Here is a 17,783-nt window from a genome sequence, read left to right on the forward strand (position 1 = left end):
AAGAAAAGTTTAAGTAAACAAAAGTGATGATTTAGTGAATGCTGCTCTGATATTCGAAGTCCATCTAAGTCCTTGAGCCTGGCTAGTACTTAAATCCAAGTGAAAAGTCTATAACAAGTAAAATCTCACTCTAAGGAATTGTGGATAATGATCACCAAGCAGATTGTTTGGCGCCATTTATGCAGCTGCACGGCCATCTCTTTGCTTCTTCCTGGCTAGCCAGACTCTCTGACTAAACAATGAGAATTCTCAAGTGTGAAGTGTGCTCTCATGAGTGTTTGCCAAATTCAGTTTCTGGTCCCAGCCTGCCCTTAGTCCTCCCTTGTTCAGAGCTTTCCTACACACACACACATGCACACACACACTGCTGAGTGTAGAGCCTTCGAGAATCTCAATTTAAATGCAGAGTAGCTATTTAGGAATTGCAGAAAAGTTGAGCAGAAGAGAAGATGTTTCTTTCTGGGTTAAGTGGTCCTTCTCTATTTTAATAGCTTTCTGCAGCTTCCAGTCCTTCCCTTTGCTTGGTCATTGCTGATCACCTGCTAATGCCTCCTGGGAACATCACAGGACAATTTTTGGGTGACTTCAAAGTTGTATTTGCACATTCTGACTGCAGCCCAGAGTTCATTTTGGAGTAACTCAGTACTGGCCTGAGAATGCAGGTTACACACCATTAAAATGTCAACTATGCAGCTGAATGGCCCAGCAAGCACTGTGGCAAAGAAGAAAACCTGCCTTGCATGCTGAATAGGAGGAAAGATTCAAAAGGGGGTGCAAGAGTGGAAGATACATGGGAGATGGCTGAGGAGCTGCACAGTGGCACTTTATTGCTAAGTCATTTGGTTTTCATATTCAGCCTCTTGTCAAGGGTTTATTTCTTTCCTGCCCTTTGATTATGCTGAGTCCTAAAGGAGGTGTGATATTTTACTGCCTCACATATATCTTTGGCCACCAGGTCCGCTAAATCTTTTACTTCTCTTACCTCTGGGTTCCTTCCAGTATTGCTTTTTATTTTAAGATCCAGCAGCTCAGGGACAGCACATTTTAAATTGGTGTGCACACATATCTCTTAGGAACAGTTGATTTCCTGAGTGTATGCATTTCTACCACCTGCCAAGTCCCAGGGTAGGAACAAATAAGGCTTAAAAGTAGCCCTGGTAAATAAACAGTTTAGTCTGCACTACAGCAAACTTGGCATTTTGGGTGCAGGTATCTTAATGAGAGCAAGAGATCCATGCTGAGTGCCAGTGTCCTTCCTGCACAGGAGCAGGAATTTCTACAGAATTTTCCAGAGAGCACTGTTGGGAAGGAGGGGAGAGGCAAACCCATTCACACTACAGAGTTATAATGTTATTATTCCAGTCTAACTGCCATGGCTACCTCCTGGGGAATTCTGAGATTGGCAGTTTGGTCAGAGAGATCAGTGGCATCACTAGGGGGGTGCGGACCGCACTTGGTGACACCCTAATGGGTGTGTGTGTGACACTATTGCTCCTCAAACACCTGGTTTTTTGCAAGAAATGGGCTATGGCATTTTGGAAGAAATGGGCTGTGGCATTGTACCATTAAAAAGCTGAAGAGATGGTGTGAGTGGGGTGAGATTCTGTGGAAGGAGAAAGGAGAGGTCCCAAGGTTTTTTAAATACTTGTTTGTTTGTTTGTTTGTTTGTTTTAAACAAAAATATATTTTTAAATTTTTAATATATATTCTTTTAAAAATGTATTTAAAAGCATCACCTTTTATCAAATTTTTCACTTTGACCACATGAAACTATGTATATATAAATGGATTGAGGCTGTGCGTATGATATTGTAACTTAAAAGTATAATTTCAATTTTGCTAGTTGTTTATGTCACAACAATTACCCTGACATTCACTGATATGCATCTTCCTTCAGAGCTATAGGGATGCCATTCTTGGTTTTAATGGAGGGGGATCTTCATAAAGGAATCACAACTTTATAATAAAGGAAGGGAACTTCTTTCAGTCTGGGAGCCAAATTCAATTTCAGAGGACTTGCCAGGGGGCAAAGGTGTTCCAATGGTGGACCAAAACCAAAGGGGTGAGACCTAAAATACCTGCATATTTTAGCTTAAAGCTCTAGACAAAAGGATCTTAGGCTTCAGGGAGGCATTGCAACCTTTTAGAAGGGCAAAAGCATGGGAAACCACCAATGATATGAGTACATGGCCATCTAGCAAATTCTGGGAACTCCAGGAAGGCTGGATTCAGCTCCAGGACCTTCATCCCTGCTTGAGCAAGGCCCAGAGTCTGTTCTGAGAATGACATCCAAGTGGTGAGGAGTTTTTTCAGGGACTCCACTTGCATACTCAGTGCTTAGTTCTCTTGGAAGCAGATCACTGGAGACGTAATAGCATTTCTGCAGTATAAAGTTTATTGACGCAGGCTAAGGTGAGGGTTCACACCATCCAAAGTCCACCAATTCCTGCTCCCCATCAGCTGTCTAGGGGAACTCACAGTGTCACAAGGCTTCCCGCAGAGAGCAAAGTCAGCTCTCCCTTCTTTGTAGTCTCACTTCCAGCACAGTCTGTGCCAAATGAGAGACTGAGCTGGCTTCTGTTCTCAGAGACCTCTGAATTAATACATTTCTTAAGAAGGGGGAACAAGAAACGAGGGGAGGGGAGGGGGAGCCTTCATGATCTATCTTGTGGGAAACAGAAAAAGGTGAGCCATCTCTGGCCATCATTTGTGTTTCCTTGGGCTATCCCACCTCCCAATAAAATGTCAACAGCATGCTACCAGTCTTTAGCTATCTGTGTTTAGGCCTTTGAAAGATGTTGCCTCGGGCATCTCCACAGATAATACTACCTAACAGAAATCTCAGCATCAAGAAGTGCATCGTTAAAAGGAGTTGTAATCATTTGTGCTCAGAGGCACTGGGCTACAGGCCCCCCCTGAAATGTCATTTTGTGTAAGCTCCCAACATATAGCAATATATTTGAGAGCAGCACTATATTTTAAGAGCATTTGGTTACCTTCCTTAATCTCATTATGCTACAGATCTACAGATGTCTCTGAGGAACAATAATGTGTAGTCTAAAACACAGGATCCTGGATTACTTGCCTCCTGTTTCCCTCTGATTTGTCAAATTCTTTTCTACTCTAGACCCCAGTCCACTAACTATACCAGGTGCAAGTGACCTTTAGACACTTAGCATCAGAGAACAAAATACATATTTTGAGCATATTTTTGAGCATATTTTGAGCCTGAGAATGAAAGAATTGAGCCCACAATGCTTTCATATAAATGTCCATTCCTGGTTACTTCAGGTGCTTTCCATTAGAGCTAGTGGCATCACTAGGGTTGGTGTCACCCAGTGTGGTAACTTTTGGTGTCACCACCTCCTCCCATTGGCTTCCGCTCATTTCAGACCATACCGAATCCAGAGTATTGTTTTTGTACTAATGTTATTTATAAATTATAATCCCCATATATTACTGAATGGAATGGTAATAGTTGTGACATAAAGAACTAGCAAAATTAAAATTAAATGTCTTTACATGACCATAGTTTCATGCAGTTAAAGTGAAAATTTGGTAATTTGTGATTACCAGAAAATTTGTGATGTTTTAAATGAAATTTTTAAAAGAATTATAAAATTTAAAAATCCTGGGGACTCTCCTTTCTCTTCCCAGTGATCCTTTCCACACTCACACCCTCTCTTCAGGATTTTAAAGGGATGTAGGCAAATACCACAGGCAAAGACAGATATTTGGGGAGTAGTGGTGTCAGCCCTGTTAGGGTGTCACCTAGTGTGGTCCACATCTCTAGTGACATCCCTGGCTAGAACAGCCTAATGTAGGTGGGGGTTGTCACTTTGTTGTTGCTATTGTTCAGCAACAGTAAAAACAATGCCTATTCCTACCATGAAGAGAAACGTGTTATACTTCCTACTAAGCAGCTGTTACTAAAATATGAGAAACCTTTCAGGAAGAACAACAAGGAAAAAAAGAGTTGTGTAGTGGGTCAGGTTTCTGAAAGGTAATCAAGTTAAGTTCTTAGATGTACCCTATACAAGGATTTTACATGCCTAAGAGATACGTAACTGAGAAAACAGATGGAAGACTACCAACAAGTATCAGATGCTGTAGGCTATATTTCAGAGGAAGGAACAGGCAGAACCACCTCTGAGTATGCCCTACCTAAGAAACCTTATGAAATTCATGGGGTTACCATAAGTCAATAGGCAACTTGAAGAAACACAAAAATACGGTATTTGCTTCTCCAACTAAGCTGTGCAATGCCAGCCCACTCTGAAGAGCCACTGGTGTGGTGAAAGGGGTGGCTTTTTTCCATCCCAAAAAGGAGAGGCATTTTGCTGCTTCTTTTTGGACTGAAAAAATGCCGGTCAGGGCCACAGTGTGCAGTTGTCACAGCCCCGATCCGGCGCTCAAAGGGGTGGGCAGAAGCCGCTCCTTCAGGGCAGTCTGCTTCACCCCTTAGTTTCCAGATCCCTTACCATCTTGGTTGCCCTCCTCTGAACACATTCTAGGTTGTCAATAACCTTTTTGCATTGCAGTGCCCTGAACTGGACACAGTACTCTAGGTGAGGTGTAACTAAAGCTGAGTAGAGTGGTACTACTACATCCTTTCATCTATACTATACTCTTGTTGATGAAGCCCAGAATTGCACTGACCTTTTTTGACAGTTGCATAGCATTGTTGACTCATGCTGAACTTATGATCTACCAAGACCCTTACATTTTTTTACATGTACTGTTGTCAACCCATCCATTTGTACAAATATTACATTTCATTTTTCCTGCCTAATGTCTTACATTTATTCTTGTTGAAATTTAATGATTTCTCCCTTCTTTCATATCTTGTACCATGTCCCTTTTGAATTTCAGATCATCTCAAAGTTCATTATATACCCACCCTCATTTCTTCAGACACCTGCCACTTTTCTTCCACATTGGAATTGTCTGCAATTGTGTCATCAAAATTCCATGCTCTGTGCATTAGTGTAGAGATGTTTAGGACCATGAGTCTTTCTCTCCAGCTGCTTCATTATTGTATTTTTCATCACACTGGTGGCTGCTTGTACTATTGGTCCAATTCCTCCTGAATCACTGAAGCTTTTGTCCCAAGTATTTTGTGTTTCCCTATCCCCTATAATGCTGTCTCCCTTCCCTTCATAACTCTGTTTAAAAACCTCCTGACCAGATCTGTGATTTGGTCTGGGATGGGGGAGTGTGCTTTCTGTTGTAAACCATCCTCAGTCCACAAGGAAGCATTTGGTTCATCATGAAGATCCTGGTGTGATGAAGGGATATGAATTATCATTGCCTTTAGGTTTCATTTTACTGCATTCATTTAAATATCTCAAAGTAATTGACAAACCATCATATTTTTATAGCATCTGTGACTTCTTTTCACTTTAACAGACCCCCAGACGTGGTTAAGTTGGGACCTGAGTGGGTCAGGACCCCCTACATCAAACAGACAGAGTGTAACATTCTGCCCACACAGTTCTTGTCCACCTCCCATGTATGTGTATTTTTATGGGGTGCAAAGGACTATTCTCTAGCCCATTATGCCCTGTCCAAAACTGCCACCTCTCTGCAACTGTCAAGCCCCAAGAGAAGCTGCAGCTGCTACTTGCTGGGGCTGGGGAGAGATTGTGGGGAGGCAACTCAGATGTCAATAAACTGGCTTATCTCATCTTAGAAGAAAAGGAAATGGGAATTCACTCACTGATGGTGTGTACCCTCCTATCTTTTCCCCTTGGATCTACATCAGTTGTGCCTCCCTGCTCTCTCCCTCCCTCACCAGTAGCTCCCTGAGGCTTGACTGCTGTGGGAGGTGTGAATTTTTGGCTGTTGCACACATATGTCACTAACAGGATTCTGGCCCAGGATGGATTCAAGGTGGCAACCCTAATCAGTCTGCATAAAGATTCAAAGCCAGACTTTTAAATCGAGTGCACAGCAAAGTACCAAAATCTTGAGCATGGGTGGATTAACCTGTCAGTTTCATCTTCCCCATATTTGAATGTTAAAAGTTGCAAATTCATTCAGCCTGAATATGAAAACACTTGCAGATTTGGATAAATTCTGATCAAGGCTACATTGAGGCTACATTGCTTCTATGTAAAGTACATATATGCCAGCAAATTTATGATACACAACCCTTATAGTAATTACCAGTGTAGTACAAGGTATGTGGATCAATGGCCAATATGAATGATTAACAAACCGTTGTATAATTGCAATGCACAAAGACAATGCATAGAGGCAATGCACATTCAGTCACTATTTTGTGTCCTTTAATGTGATACAAGTGTAACTCTGATTATACTGCTGTCAACTGGATACAATTATTGCATGATGTAAACAAAACACTCTTCATATGTAGCACATCTTATGCATGTACTATGTCAAGAACAGGATGCCTACGAGACAGTGAGATGAACTGAATACTCTACCCACAATTCCCTACCTCAGTGTAGTAAATTAATCCCCTCTTCTAGCCTGTGGCCTGAATTTTGATCTGCTCCAAGGCCAGAAGGTGTTTTTCATGCTGAAGCCACATAATCTTTGATGGCTGGAGGCTGATGTATGTCCTGTTTCCACTTTCAACTAGCAACATCTGCAAGTTTAGGCAGCTCATACTTAGAATTAAAGGCATATGCCATTTGGCCAATGCCGCACAATTTATCTTTCAGTTCTGTTTTAGTCGAGGCACTTAAATTTCTGCAAAGAGCACAGCCTGCTAAGCTTTTGAATCCTGATGCACCAGGCGTCGGCTGCTGCCATTTAAAAGCAGCTGTTCCCAGGAGGGCCAAAGGAAGCAAGAGATGACAGCAGTTCTGCACTGTCAAGATCAGATGTGCTGTCGTGTTAATGGCTTGAATTTGCAGGAGGCTGCTGCTGAACAGGCTGCAGAGATGTTCTGGCACATCATCCCTCGAGAAGACCTTTCTTTCTTTCAGGGCATCATCTACACCAGACAAGAAGACAAATGGAGGGGCTAGAAGGCTGCATGTGGATTAGCCACTAATTCATACAAACATGGGATTATCAGATCAACTTTGTGGTGGTAAACAAAGAGAAGGAGACTAAAGATGTTTCCTTATAGTTTACAATCCAGCACCAGCATGGTGGTTTGAGCATTAACTATGACTGTGGGGATCAAGATTTGATCCTCTCCTTGACTATAGACACGTACTGAGTGACCTTGGGTGAGTCAGATACTTTCAGAAAACCCCATGATAGGGGTTGCCTTACGGTCACCAAAAATTGGAAACAACAAAACTACAAGTTGAACTAATTAAACAGTATCTTTTTAAGAAAGGAAATACCAAGAGCTCAGGAAGCACAAATGTATGTTTTATTATGATGTCTGTTATTGTATATTTATGTTGTTAAATTGGTTGTATGTTGTATGTTTTATGTTGTGATGTTCTTTTTTAATGCAAAATTTAATAAAGATTAATATTAAAAAAACTGGAAACAGCTTGAAGGCACACAACAACAACAACAATAGAGGCAGTGCACTTCCCAGAAGCTGATGAAATGTAGTACACCAGGCTTGTCCAGCCCATGGACTATGGCTGCACATTGTACTCCATCCATTTTGCAGGGCCTTGAATGCCACCCATGGGAAATTGTTGTTGGTTTTCCTAAAAAAACTGAGAGTCATGGACCTGGAAGCATGTTGTCTCTTTAAAACAAGTTGTCCAGCCCTTTGTGCCATGTTTGGGTTTCTTTTTAAAGTGAAGGATGGGCAGCGGGGGATGGAGGGCTAAAACTGCCCATAGATTTCTGGTCACTTCTAGTTTCAGTGTTGATGAAGACTATAATCTAAGAGTAAGTCCTTTTGAACTCTACATCTGAGTAGGTATGCTTCTTAAGAAACTGAGCTGTAAATCTGAGAGTTCATAGTTTGAGCCACACTGCTGCCATGAACTCAATAGCTGCCCCCAGGCAAGCATTTCTCTCAGCTTCAGACCTCTCTGCCCCTTTTCTGCTCGATGTGCAAATGTGGATATTTAGGTTTTGGCTTGAATCTAAACCTGTTCCAAGACCAGGAGATTTTTTTATTATTAATTTTAAAATACAGTAAAAAAAAAAGAAGAAGAAGAAGAAGAAGAAGAAGAAAAGAAAGGGGGAAAAAGAAAAGAAGAATACAATAGAAACATGTGCACATATAATATAAATAATCTTATCGATATTCAATATATATATATATATATATATATATATATGACTTCCTTATTGTCTTCTCATGAACTAAGAGAGGTTTATTACATTTACATGCACGTTGCATTAATTTCTAATGATATTAAAAACAAAAAAACAAACAGCTTCATTTATATACCGCTTCATACTGAACTAACAGAAGCAGTTTACAACTGTAAGCTAATTGCCCCCAACAGTCTGGGTACTCATTTTAGTGATCTCAGAAGGATGCAAGCCTGAGTCTAGCCTGAGCCCTTTTGCTGGTATTGAACTCACAACCTTATGGTTTTGAGTGAGTGGCTGCAGTACAGGCATTTAACCACTGCGCCACCAGGGCTCATACACCATCCATGTGTATCTGGTTTCTTATCTAACATAACCTTTAATTGTAAGCTATAATGATTTTTCGTAGTCATCTCCTTTGTTCTCAAAGACTCTTGGCTAAACAAAGTCTTAGACTCCCTACAGTAAATACTAGTTCTTAATGTTATTTTATCTTCTCCTTTAAGTTGCAGACTAAACCTATGTATGAACATATACATGATCTATATTTAAATAAACTCAGTGATATATAAACTCAAAGCAATGCCTTGCTTAATATTTATCTGCATTTACCTACATGTATGATTACACTTGCTAGATTCAATTTATTTACTTTATTTCTCCTTGTAAGATGACTTTAAATGGACACCATTCTATTTCTTGTTTATGAATTGTTTTTCCCCCTTAATCATGTGTATTAACTTGTCCATATTAATCATTTCTTCAATCTTAAATTTCTAGTCCTTTATTTTAGTGGGGTCATCCACTTTCCAACCTCTGATGATGACTATTACTAAGTAAAGTATAATTCACCAGTACAGTATTACTTTGTGTCTTCTTTATTTATCTTTGATGTCATGTTTAGTAAGTACAATTCCACAGAGAAAGGAATTTGTATTGTTAATCTTTTTTGTATTGCTTTCTGTACTTGGGGCCAAAATTTCTGAATAATAAGACAAGTCCACCACATGTGGTATAGTGATCTAGCTCCTTTGTGGCATTTCCAGCATCCGTCATTGTAGCTTTTATTTATTTATTTTAATCTTGTTGGAGTAAAATACTAGCTGTTGGTTATTTTTTAGAAATTTTTTCTTTTAAGTCTTGCGATGCTGTAAATGGATTTGATTTTTTCCAAGTGTATTCCAAGTCTTCTAGTAGAATAGGATGGCCTAGGTCTTTTGCCCAACTAATCACTGTACTTTTAATACATTCCTGTTCTAATTCTCTTTCTAATAATATGAACTAAAGGCTGGAAATTTTCCCTTTGTCTGGTGACCAAATAATTTTGTCTATTTCACTTTGCATTGAGTGGAATTCTTCCTTTTTTTAGTCTGGTTTAAATCTATTCTCAGTTTGAAGATAATTAAACTAATCTATTTTTATGATGCACTTCTCCAGATCTTCTCTTTTTAAAAGGGTGAATTTCTCTTGAATGTTTCTTTTTAATATATCATTATATTTCAGCCATCTTCTTTCCTTCCATCTACCCTAGAAGGCCTCTTGAGTGGAGATCTTGCTGTAGAATCTGTTTTTGATTTGAATCCAAATTTTTAACAATGACTTCCTGACAAGATGATTATTGAAGTCTTTATTGATTTGGATTTTATTGTACCAGGCATATGCATACCAACCACAACTGTTTTGTATGCTCTTGGTATTTTGGATTTTCCTATGAATATGTGTTGTTTTGAAGCAATGATGTTGCTTTCCTAATGACTGGAACACCTGCTAGATGTTCCTTAAGACAGAATTTGTGAGGAGCAGTCTTCTTCTCCATACCTTTACAGCCCTGTCATTTTGTGTGCTTTACAGGGCTGGACCAGCATTAGGTGTTGTGGAGAAGCAGATCTGGGTTGCCATGAAAGAGCAACATGCCAGCTATTTATTTTGGCTGACATTCTGTATTGCACCTACAGATTCATAACCTAGAATTACAGATCAGTTACTGTTCTCCACTCATTTTGGTGGTACAGAAGTCGGCAGAGTTGCATCCAGGGGACAGGTGATGGTCAGGTGGCAGCACAGCAGCAATTTTCTGTGCTATAACAGAGGTTTTTCCCTGTTCCGCCCCGATCCCGTTGCTTGCATGGCCAGGGCAATAATGGCCATGCGACAATCTCCATAGATTATTGCATGGGACTAAGATGCAGATCTTACCACGCTCTCCCATTGTCAGGCTGTAGGCAGTCTGTATGCAGCCCGTGCTTGTCCTATAGCTTTTCAAAAATAGAATTTTCTCATTTTTGAAAAGCTACAGGATAAACCCAGATTGCATACAGGCTGCCTACAAGCTGCCTACATCCTGACCATAGGAAAGTGTGGTAAGATCCATCATTGTGGGATAAACCCATGTCTATCCCATCAGAGCCAAGTCCCATGCAATAATCTCCATAGTCACAGTTGTGGCACTATTGCCATGATCATAAATGCCCTCCCAAACCTACTTTACCAGGCAGCAGCTGCACTGAAAACTGGATATCTGTTCAGCAGGAAGATAATATTTTCCCCCTCTCCCACCAATGAGTGAGACTGTGACAACTGGAACCACAATTCCCTGTCACAACCTTGCTCATGGGTGGGTGGAAATGTCATCCTCCTGCAGTCCAGTCTCCTCTGAATAGACCTCCATTTCTCATTGCAGCTGCTGCCTGGTAAAAGGAGACTGAGGAAGATGTTATTAGTTATATAGACATAGCTAAGCAGGCAAAACAGAATACAGGGCCTAATTCTTACTGTGTTTTTTACTGCAAGGGATGGTGAGAGATTGTGTTGCATTTTCTTTTCTAGATACCAAAATCACTTGGCTGGGTTTGTACCTTCATTTGGATGTGATGGGTACCAATTGCAATTCTATCTCGGACAGCAAGAAATCTCGCACAATCCCCATGACGTTATATTCTTTTAAAAAACACAAATCTGTTAACATTTGATTTATATACTCAAGAGAGAGACAGATAGATAATTTCTCAAGGAAATGGAGGGCTGAAAGATGACCTCAGAATTGTTTTATAAATGAATAATATGGTGTTGTTCATCCTCAGATGTACAATCTTATTACTGTTTGTTTAAAATTGTTTCCATCCCACATCTCTTGCATTCAAGGTAGACCACCTCATAATTTAAAACTATTGTAATCCATCAAAAGCAGGGGAGAAATACCAGTATGCACACCCACTCTGCAAGATATTAAAAGCAATCAGAGACAAACCTGTTCAGAGGCCCCACAGTCTTAAAAATCACCTTCCTATAGTGGATCTTAAAGTACTTCCTAAACACCAGCAAACATGATCTGGTGAAAACTTATTCAAGAACCTAAGGGCAGCCATGGATGGGGGGGCATCCTGGCTGTCTTTACATACTCATTCATTCTTTCTTTCATATTCATTCATTCACTTAGCTGTTAAAGCTTCCATTAGCCAAAGTTTTCTGGGCATTGTACAGCTGGGTTAAATATAGAAAATGCAACTCTAATATATTAAAATAGTAGCTAAAGAAGCAGGATTTTAAAAAAGTACAAACCAGCAGTAGATCATAAACTACTGCACCATAAAACCTGTAGCAGGATAAGAGTGCAAAGGTGAAGAATTCGGTATACCTGGAAAGACAGAAAGTTTTTCATGGCATTGGAAACACTATAATGTAGATGCCAGAGAGCCTGTGTAGCATTGTAGTTTGAGTGATAGACTACAACTCTGGGGATCAGAGTTTGATTCCCTGCTTGGCCATGAAACCCACTGGGTGACATTGAGCAAGTCACATACTCTCAGCCGCAGGGGAAGACAATGGCAAGCCTCCTTTGAACAAATCTTGCCAAGAAAACCCCATGACAGTTTGCCTTAGGGTAGCCATAAGTTGAAAATGACTTGAAGGGACACCACACACACACAATGTAAATGTCAGGTATTCCTCTCTGAGGAGGGTATCCCATGAATGGGGTGCCATCACTGAAAAGGGTCTCTCTTTAAGCCTCCTGCCCTCTTCATTTAGAGAAGGTTGGTCATGTGGCTGGGTGCCTCCTTCTGCCTGTCGACTAAGTGACACCCAGCAGTGGCAGCTGTGCCGGGCAACAAAGCAGGGTGCATTTTAGACAGCCACTTAGCATTGGAACAGAGGACTCCAGATCTTCCTGAAACCATGATGGTGAACCTATGGCGCGTGTGCCTTCTCTGGCATGTCAAGCCATTTCTGAGAGCATGCAGAGAGATGGGAGGGTGGGGAAAAGGAGGAACAGGCACGTGCCTGTTCCTCCTTTCCCCCCACCCTCCTAGGCCTTTAGTTGCCTCTCTGGTGCACACCTGTTCTTTTTCTTACCCCCTCCCTCCCAGACCTTCAGCTATTTCTGGGGAAGTCCCACCCTCAGAAGGTAGAGGTCCTGCACCCCAGAAGTCACTCCCCCAGCACCGGGTAACACTCGGTGTGGGAACACTTTTGAGTTTAAGCACTAAAAGGCTTACCATCATAGTCCTAGAAGATCCAGGGCAAACAGGGAGGGGGATTTTGTAGGGCAATTTGAGTTTCCTAAGGCTTCAGCCTTTGGCTAGGAAACAAAAAAAAATTTACATATAAAAAATATCAAAGCCAAGCCTGTTAGGATCTAGCTTTAAATCAGCAGAGTAGCAGAAAATGTGTCCTTGTCTAAGCACATCCCTAAGAACTGGGAACTGACTCAAAAACAACACAAGTAGCTTGAAGTTCAAACAAAAGTTTGCTAATGAATAGTTCAGCTTAAGAAGAAATATTTATCTCACCATCTTTTTTAAAAAAAAGTTGATGGAGAAGGAAGATGGAGGACCCAACAGGGCAGGAGAAAATCTTTGAAAGAGTAAGTCCCAAAAGGGGGAGTGGCCTGAATCACAAGGTTTGTTTGAATGAGATAGTTTGCATGCACGAAATCCCTATCCTTCTAAGAAGGGGGAAAGAGAATGCAAAAATCTTCCAACATTTTTATTCCATTAAAAGAGGCATTATTTGGCCCATGCAGACAGAGCCACAGTGTTCATATGTTGATTTCCTCCACATTATCTCTGAAACTTTTATGTAGATTTTTATGTAAGACAATAGACAGTTGCGCTGTTCAAAGCAGTGGTCTGTAATGCTGATGTATGACTCTTCAGCTGTCAATTTACAGTGAGTTTCCAGGAAAGAAAGAATGGCTGGAGCCAATGGGTGCAAATATGATACTGGTCCCTAATAAATTAGAAACAAATAAACAAACATGCCAGTTCCCCTTCACCAGATAGCCTGAGAAGCACCAACATACAGTATCATTCCAATTCCTTGTTTTCCTTTTCTGTGTTCTTTTTATGGGAATGAGTGTTTTATGTCTGCTTGACACTGCTTGACACTATGGAGGACTAGATAAGAAAAAAACATTTTCTTTGTTTACTAATATGGTTGGTTTCATTTGTTTTTATTGCTGTTTGCCTTTGCCTCATAAATTGGCAAAACTAAAGAGGATCCTCATGGTTCAAGTGTTCATTATAATTCATACCCTTATAGTTTCATTTGTAACAATAATATTTTAAAAATTGTTCTATTTATTATTTTCTGATTAAACTGTACTTTTAATATACTACATGTGATGTTGTTATGCCAAAGCAATTCATATATAACACATTGACTTTCAATCTGTAAGTTGTATGAATATTGCAATTTAATGTTTTTCTGAATTTTTTTGTTCATTATGAGGGGAAATCCAAAAGAGGCAAAGCATTTTCCCCCTCCGTGGCTTCAATAATTCTGGGTAAATAGAGTAAATGGTTAGGTAAAGAGGTAAAGAGGTGCACCTTCAAGTATCCTGGGTCCAAGTTTTAAAGATAGAAACCATCATTTTTAACCGGGTTCAGAAGTGCACAGAAAACCAGAGCAAAGTTTGAAATATACCACGTTAAACCATGGCTTGATGCCATGCAGATGAGCCATAGTGAGCCTCTGGTTCATCCACTGTTAAATTCAAGCTACACATCAGGTTCTAGTGGTAGATCCAGAGAATCTGCTGTAAAGTTGCTCAGGGAATGATACTGGCAAAGCAGTGATTAATGCATTCCCATCAGACTGTTGTTTACAATCAGATTTCAACCACCCATAAGAGTCTCCCTGTTTTCCTCCCACGGTGTGGGAAAGCAATTAATCTCTCTGCTCCTACATCACCCACACTGCAGCTACAATCAATTTCATACAACCTCATCACTCCATCTTTTTTCTTAAAAGAAAAGAAAAAGATAAACCAACATACCAAGAGACTGGATAAGAATAATAGACAACAGATTCCCACCTTCCCCAAGACTCAGAATAATACAGGAGGATCCTTTTCCAACCAGAAGTAGCAATAGCCATAGCAAATCCATTTCTATATACTTATCAGTGTACTTACGCACTCCCTAAGCAGTTTACAAAGTGTAAGCTAATTGCCCCCAACAATCTGGGTGCTTGTAGCAACCTCAGAAGGATGCAAGTTTGAGTCAAGCTTGTACTGAACTCGCAACTTTATGGTTTGTGAGTGAGCGGCTGCAATACAGGCATTTAGCCACTGTGCCACCAGGACTCCCTTTGGGTGTTCTGGTGCACCTCCCTGTCAGTGGCAAGGCAGCTGGCCTTTCTCTTCCATAGATGCTTGATCAATTCCTGCAGGATCATTGGCCTGGCCGGGTTGCGGGGGGGTAGCCTAGGAGGTGACAGCATGAGTTACCACATTTGTGTGTGTGATTTTTGCAATTTGTAACCCATGTACCCATTCTCTGCTTATGCAAAATTAAGTCATCAACATTCATGGGCCATGAACATGCCAGTTTACTATTCTGTTAAAAGTTGTCCGATTGCAATGAAAGTGTACATTATTAAAAACAGTGTTTTCTGCTCAATGCAGCAAACCTGTCTTAAGGACATGTAATGTGCTGAAACATTGCATTTTCCATCCAGCCTGCCAGCATCTCAAGATCTGCAATAATTATCTTGACAAGGTCAATTAGTAAGGGAGGGAAATGACACTGTTACTTGGCTGCTGCTTTTCCCCTTTTGCTGCTGTTTCTCTGCAGAATGCTCTTGGCACTGCTTGACATGGAAGCTGCATTGCACCAGAGGGAATATCCTCTTCTATCTTGATGCCAGAAGGAAGATAACCTCAAGTGAACACCTTTTCCCAAGCCTCCAGGTTTTCAAGGGAAAGAAGAAACCCTCCTGGCATCTGGTCTTTTCTCCTTCTGGTGTAGCTGCCATTGTTTGACTATTCCCATGATGCAAATGCATGTTATGTCAAGTGGTATTGATTTTGGAACATGTGGGGGAATCAGATGAGAGAAATAACTGGGCTGGTTCTACATAAAGCAAAACAAACACACAATTTAAAATGGAAGAGACATGAATGAGTGTACATCCATTAGGGGTTTCATCAGTAGCACCACTTCCATGCTTCAGAATTCTCCATGGGCCTCCAAGGTGAGCTTTGCCTGCAGGCACATATTAATGAGGGTGGCCTTTAGCAGGCAAACAGTTCATCCATTACCTTGCGAGTTCCCCCCAACTCCACAAAACTGACATCAACATGTGTTTATTGCCAGATAAATACATCATCACATAATATAACTAGTCATCAAGTGCAGTACCAATAAGAGCCCTTAAGCCTTGGTGCTGCTCAGCTAATGTAACATGAGGAAGAAATTGGGCTGGAGAAGGGGTTAGGAGCCTTACTGAGAGGGTGTTTTGTTTGACAAAAAATCCCCTCAAATCCTGTTTTCTCCTCCTCCTCCTCCTCTCGCCTCTTTCTAGTGGGTCCTAGAATAATTTGTAATTCAGACTTGGATGGAGTCAGATGCTATTTCCCTCAGACTTATTTGTTCCACATGTGAAATCTAGTAATTTAAACACCTCATCTCCTTTCATAACTGAAGCAGAAAGAAAATAGCCAGGAGTTGCTGATTGAATCCATATTTCCACAATCTTCCAGCATTTCATGTGACATGTTGGGAAAGAAAGAAAGAAAGAGAGAGAGAAAGATGTTGCAGTAATGAGTGATTTTTGCATACAGATGGTCTTAGGGATATAAATAAATAACTCTAGATTTATTTCTACTTGAAAATAAATCCTGGGGTGTGATATCAAATCCAGCGTTTCAAGCCAGACTGAAGCACAGTTGGCATCAGAATACCGCCAAGGATTGGATTCAGAAGGAATAAGATTCTGGCTCTAATCCTTGAGAATTGTAAAGGGATAAAGATTCCAAAGAAACTCCATATTCAGTGGATACTGCAACTTTTTAAAAAAGTAATGTCATTGATCACTTTTCAGTACAGGACAATCAAACTTTAGCCTCTTTTTCAGCTTTTCGAGTGATGCCCAGGAAATTTGCATCTTGCTGACAGAATGCAAATATTGTACCTGGAAAGATATTATACAGTACAATCTAATTCATGTAATTTATGAACATGATAATTTTTTTCCCCAAAACTCGCTTTACTTCTGAAGTACTTAATTCCATTTCTTATACTAGGATTTGGAAGAACAGTGCAGTGTTTTTCATGGTTTGTGAGAGGCAGTGTTTTGCATGATCTTGCTTTTATGGTGCTGCAGAAACATGTATGCAGTAGAGATTTTATTTGCTATATAGCCTCCTGCCTGTGATCCTGCCTTTGGTTTCACTCTGCAGTTGGTACTAGGGGAGAGGAGGATTTGCACTGCCTGTTGGCCTGAGAGTGGACCTTGGAGACACAGTGCATATGCCAGTGGCTGCAAGGAATTTCAGCTCCCAATAACCAAAGGGTGTGTCAAGCCAAGTCAAGGTTTTCTTTGCTATCAAATACCAGTTGCATCTATTAATCACCCATAAATTTTTCTTCTATAGCACTGACTCCTGGCAGTTTTGATAATACAGAAATCTTTTAAGAACTCCTAGAGTGGTTCCCCTCCTAGTTCAGAATGTGCAATATGGATGAAGGAAGAGCTTTGGGTGGGTAAAATCAAAATGATTTAGGCAAGTCATAGATGGTCTTGTTGTGTGCCTTGAAGTCATATCTGTTTTATGACAACTCTAAGGCAAACCTACCATGGGCTTTTCTTAACAGAATTTGTTCGGAGATGGGGGAAGGGGACATTGCTTTCTCCTTCCTCTGAGACTGAGAGTAACTTGACCAGGGTCCCACAGTGAATTTCTTTGACCAAGTGGGGATTTGAACCCAGGTCTCCAGAATCATAGTCTACCTCTCAAACCACTATACCACATTGACCATGTAGGGTAGAGGAAATTTCTCTGTAAATAACAGTTCCATGGAATTAACTATGTTACTAGGGGCATCTTGATTTTCACCTAGATGGGTAATGAATACAAGACTGCTTAGGTGGCTGCACTCCAAACCATCCCTATATCGCAGTCCAGGGGTCACTGAAAGTGAAAAGAGACAAATAGAGGGACTTTATCACATGGACAAAAAAGAAAGGAGTATAGCACTATTCTCCCATCAATGTCGTGCAATAACACAAAGATTTTCACATGACATTGCCATTATCACACGATTATCCTGTGAATAAAGATTTCTAGTTATTGT

The sequence above is a fragment of the Sceloporus undulatus genome, chromosome 1, assembly GCF_019175285.1.
Source record: "Sceloporus undulatus isolate JIND9_A2432 ecotype Alabama chromosome 1, SceUnd_v1.1, whole genome shotgun sequence".
NCBI classification, from domain to species: Eukaryota; Metazoa; Chordata; class Lepidosauria; order Squamata; family Phrynosomatidae; genus Sceloporus; species Sceloporus undulatus.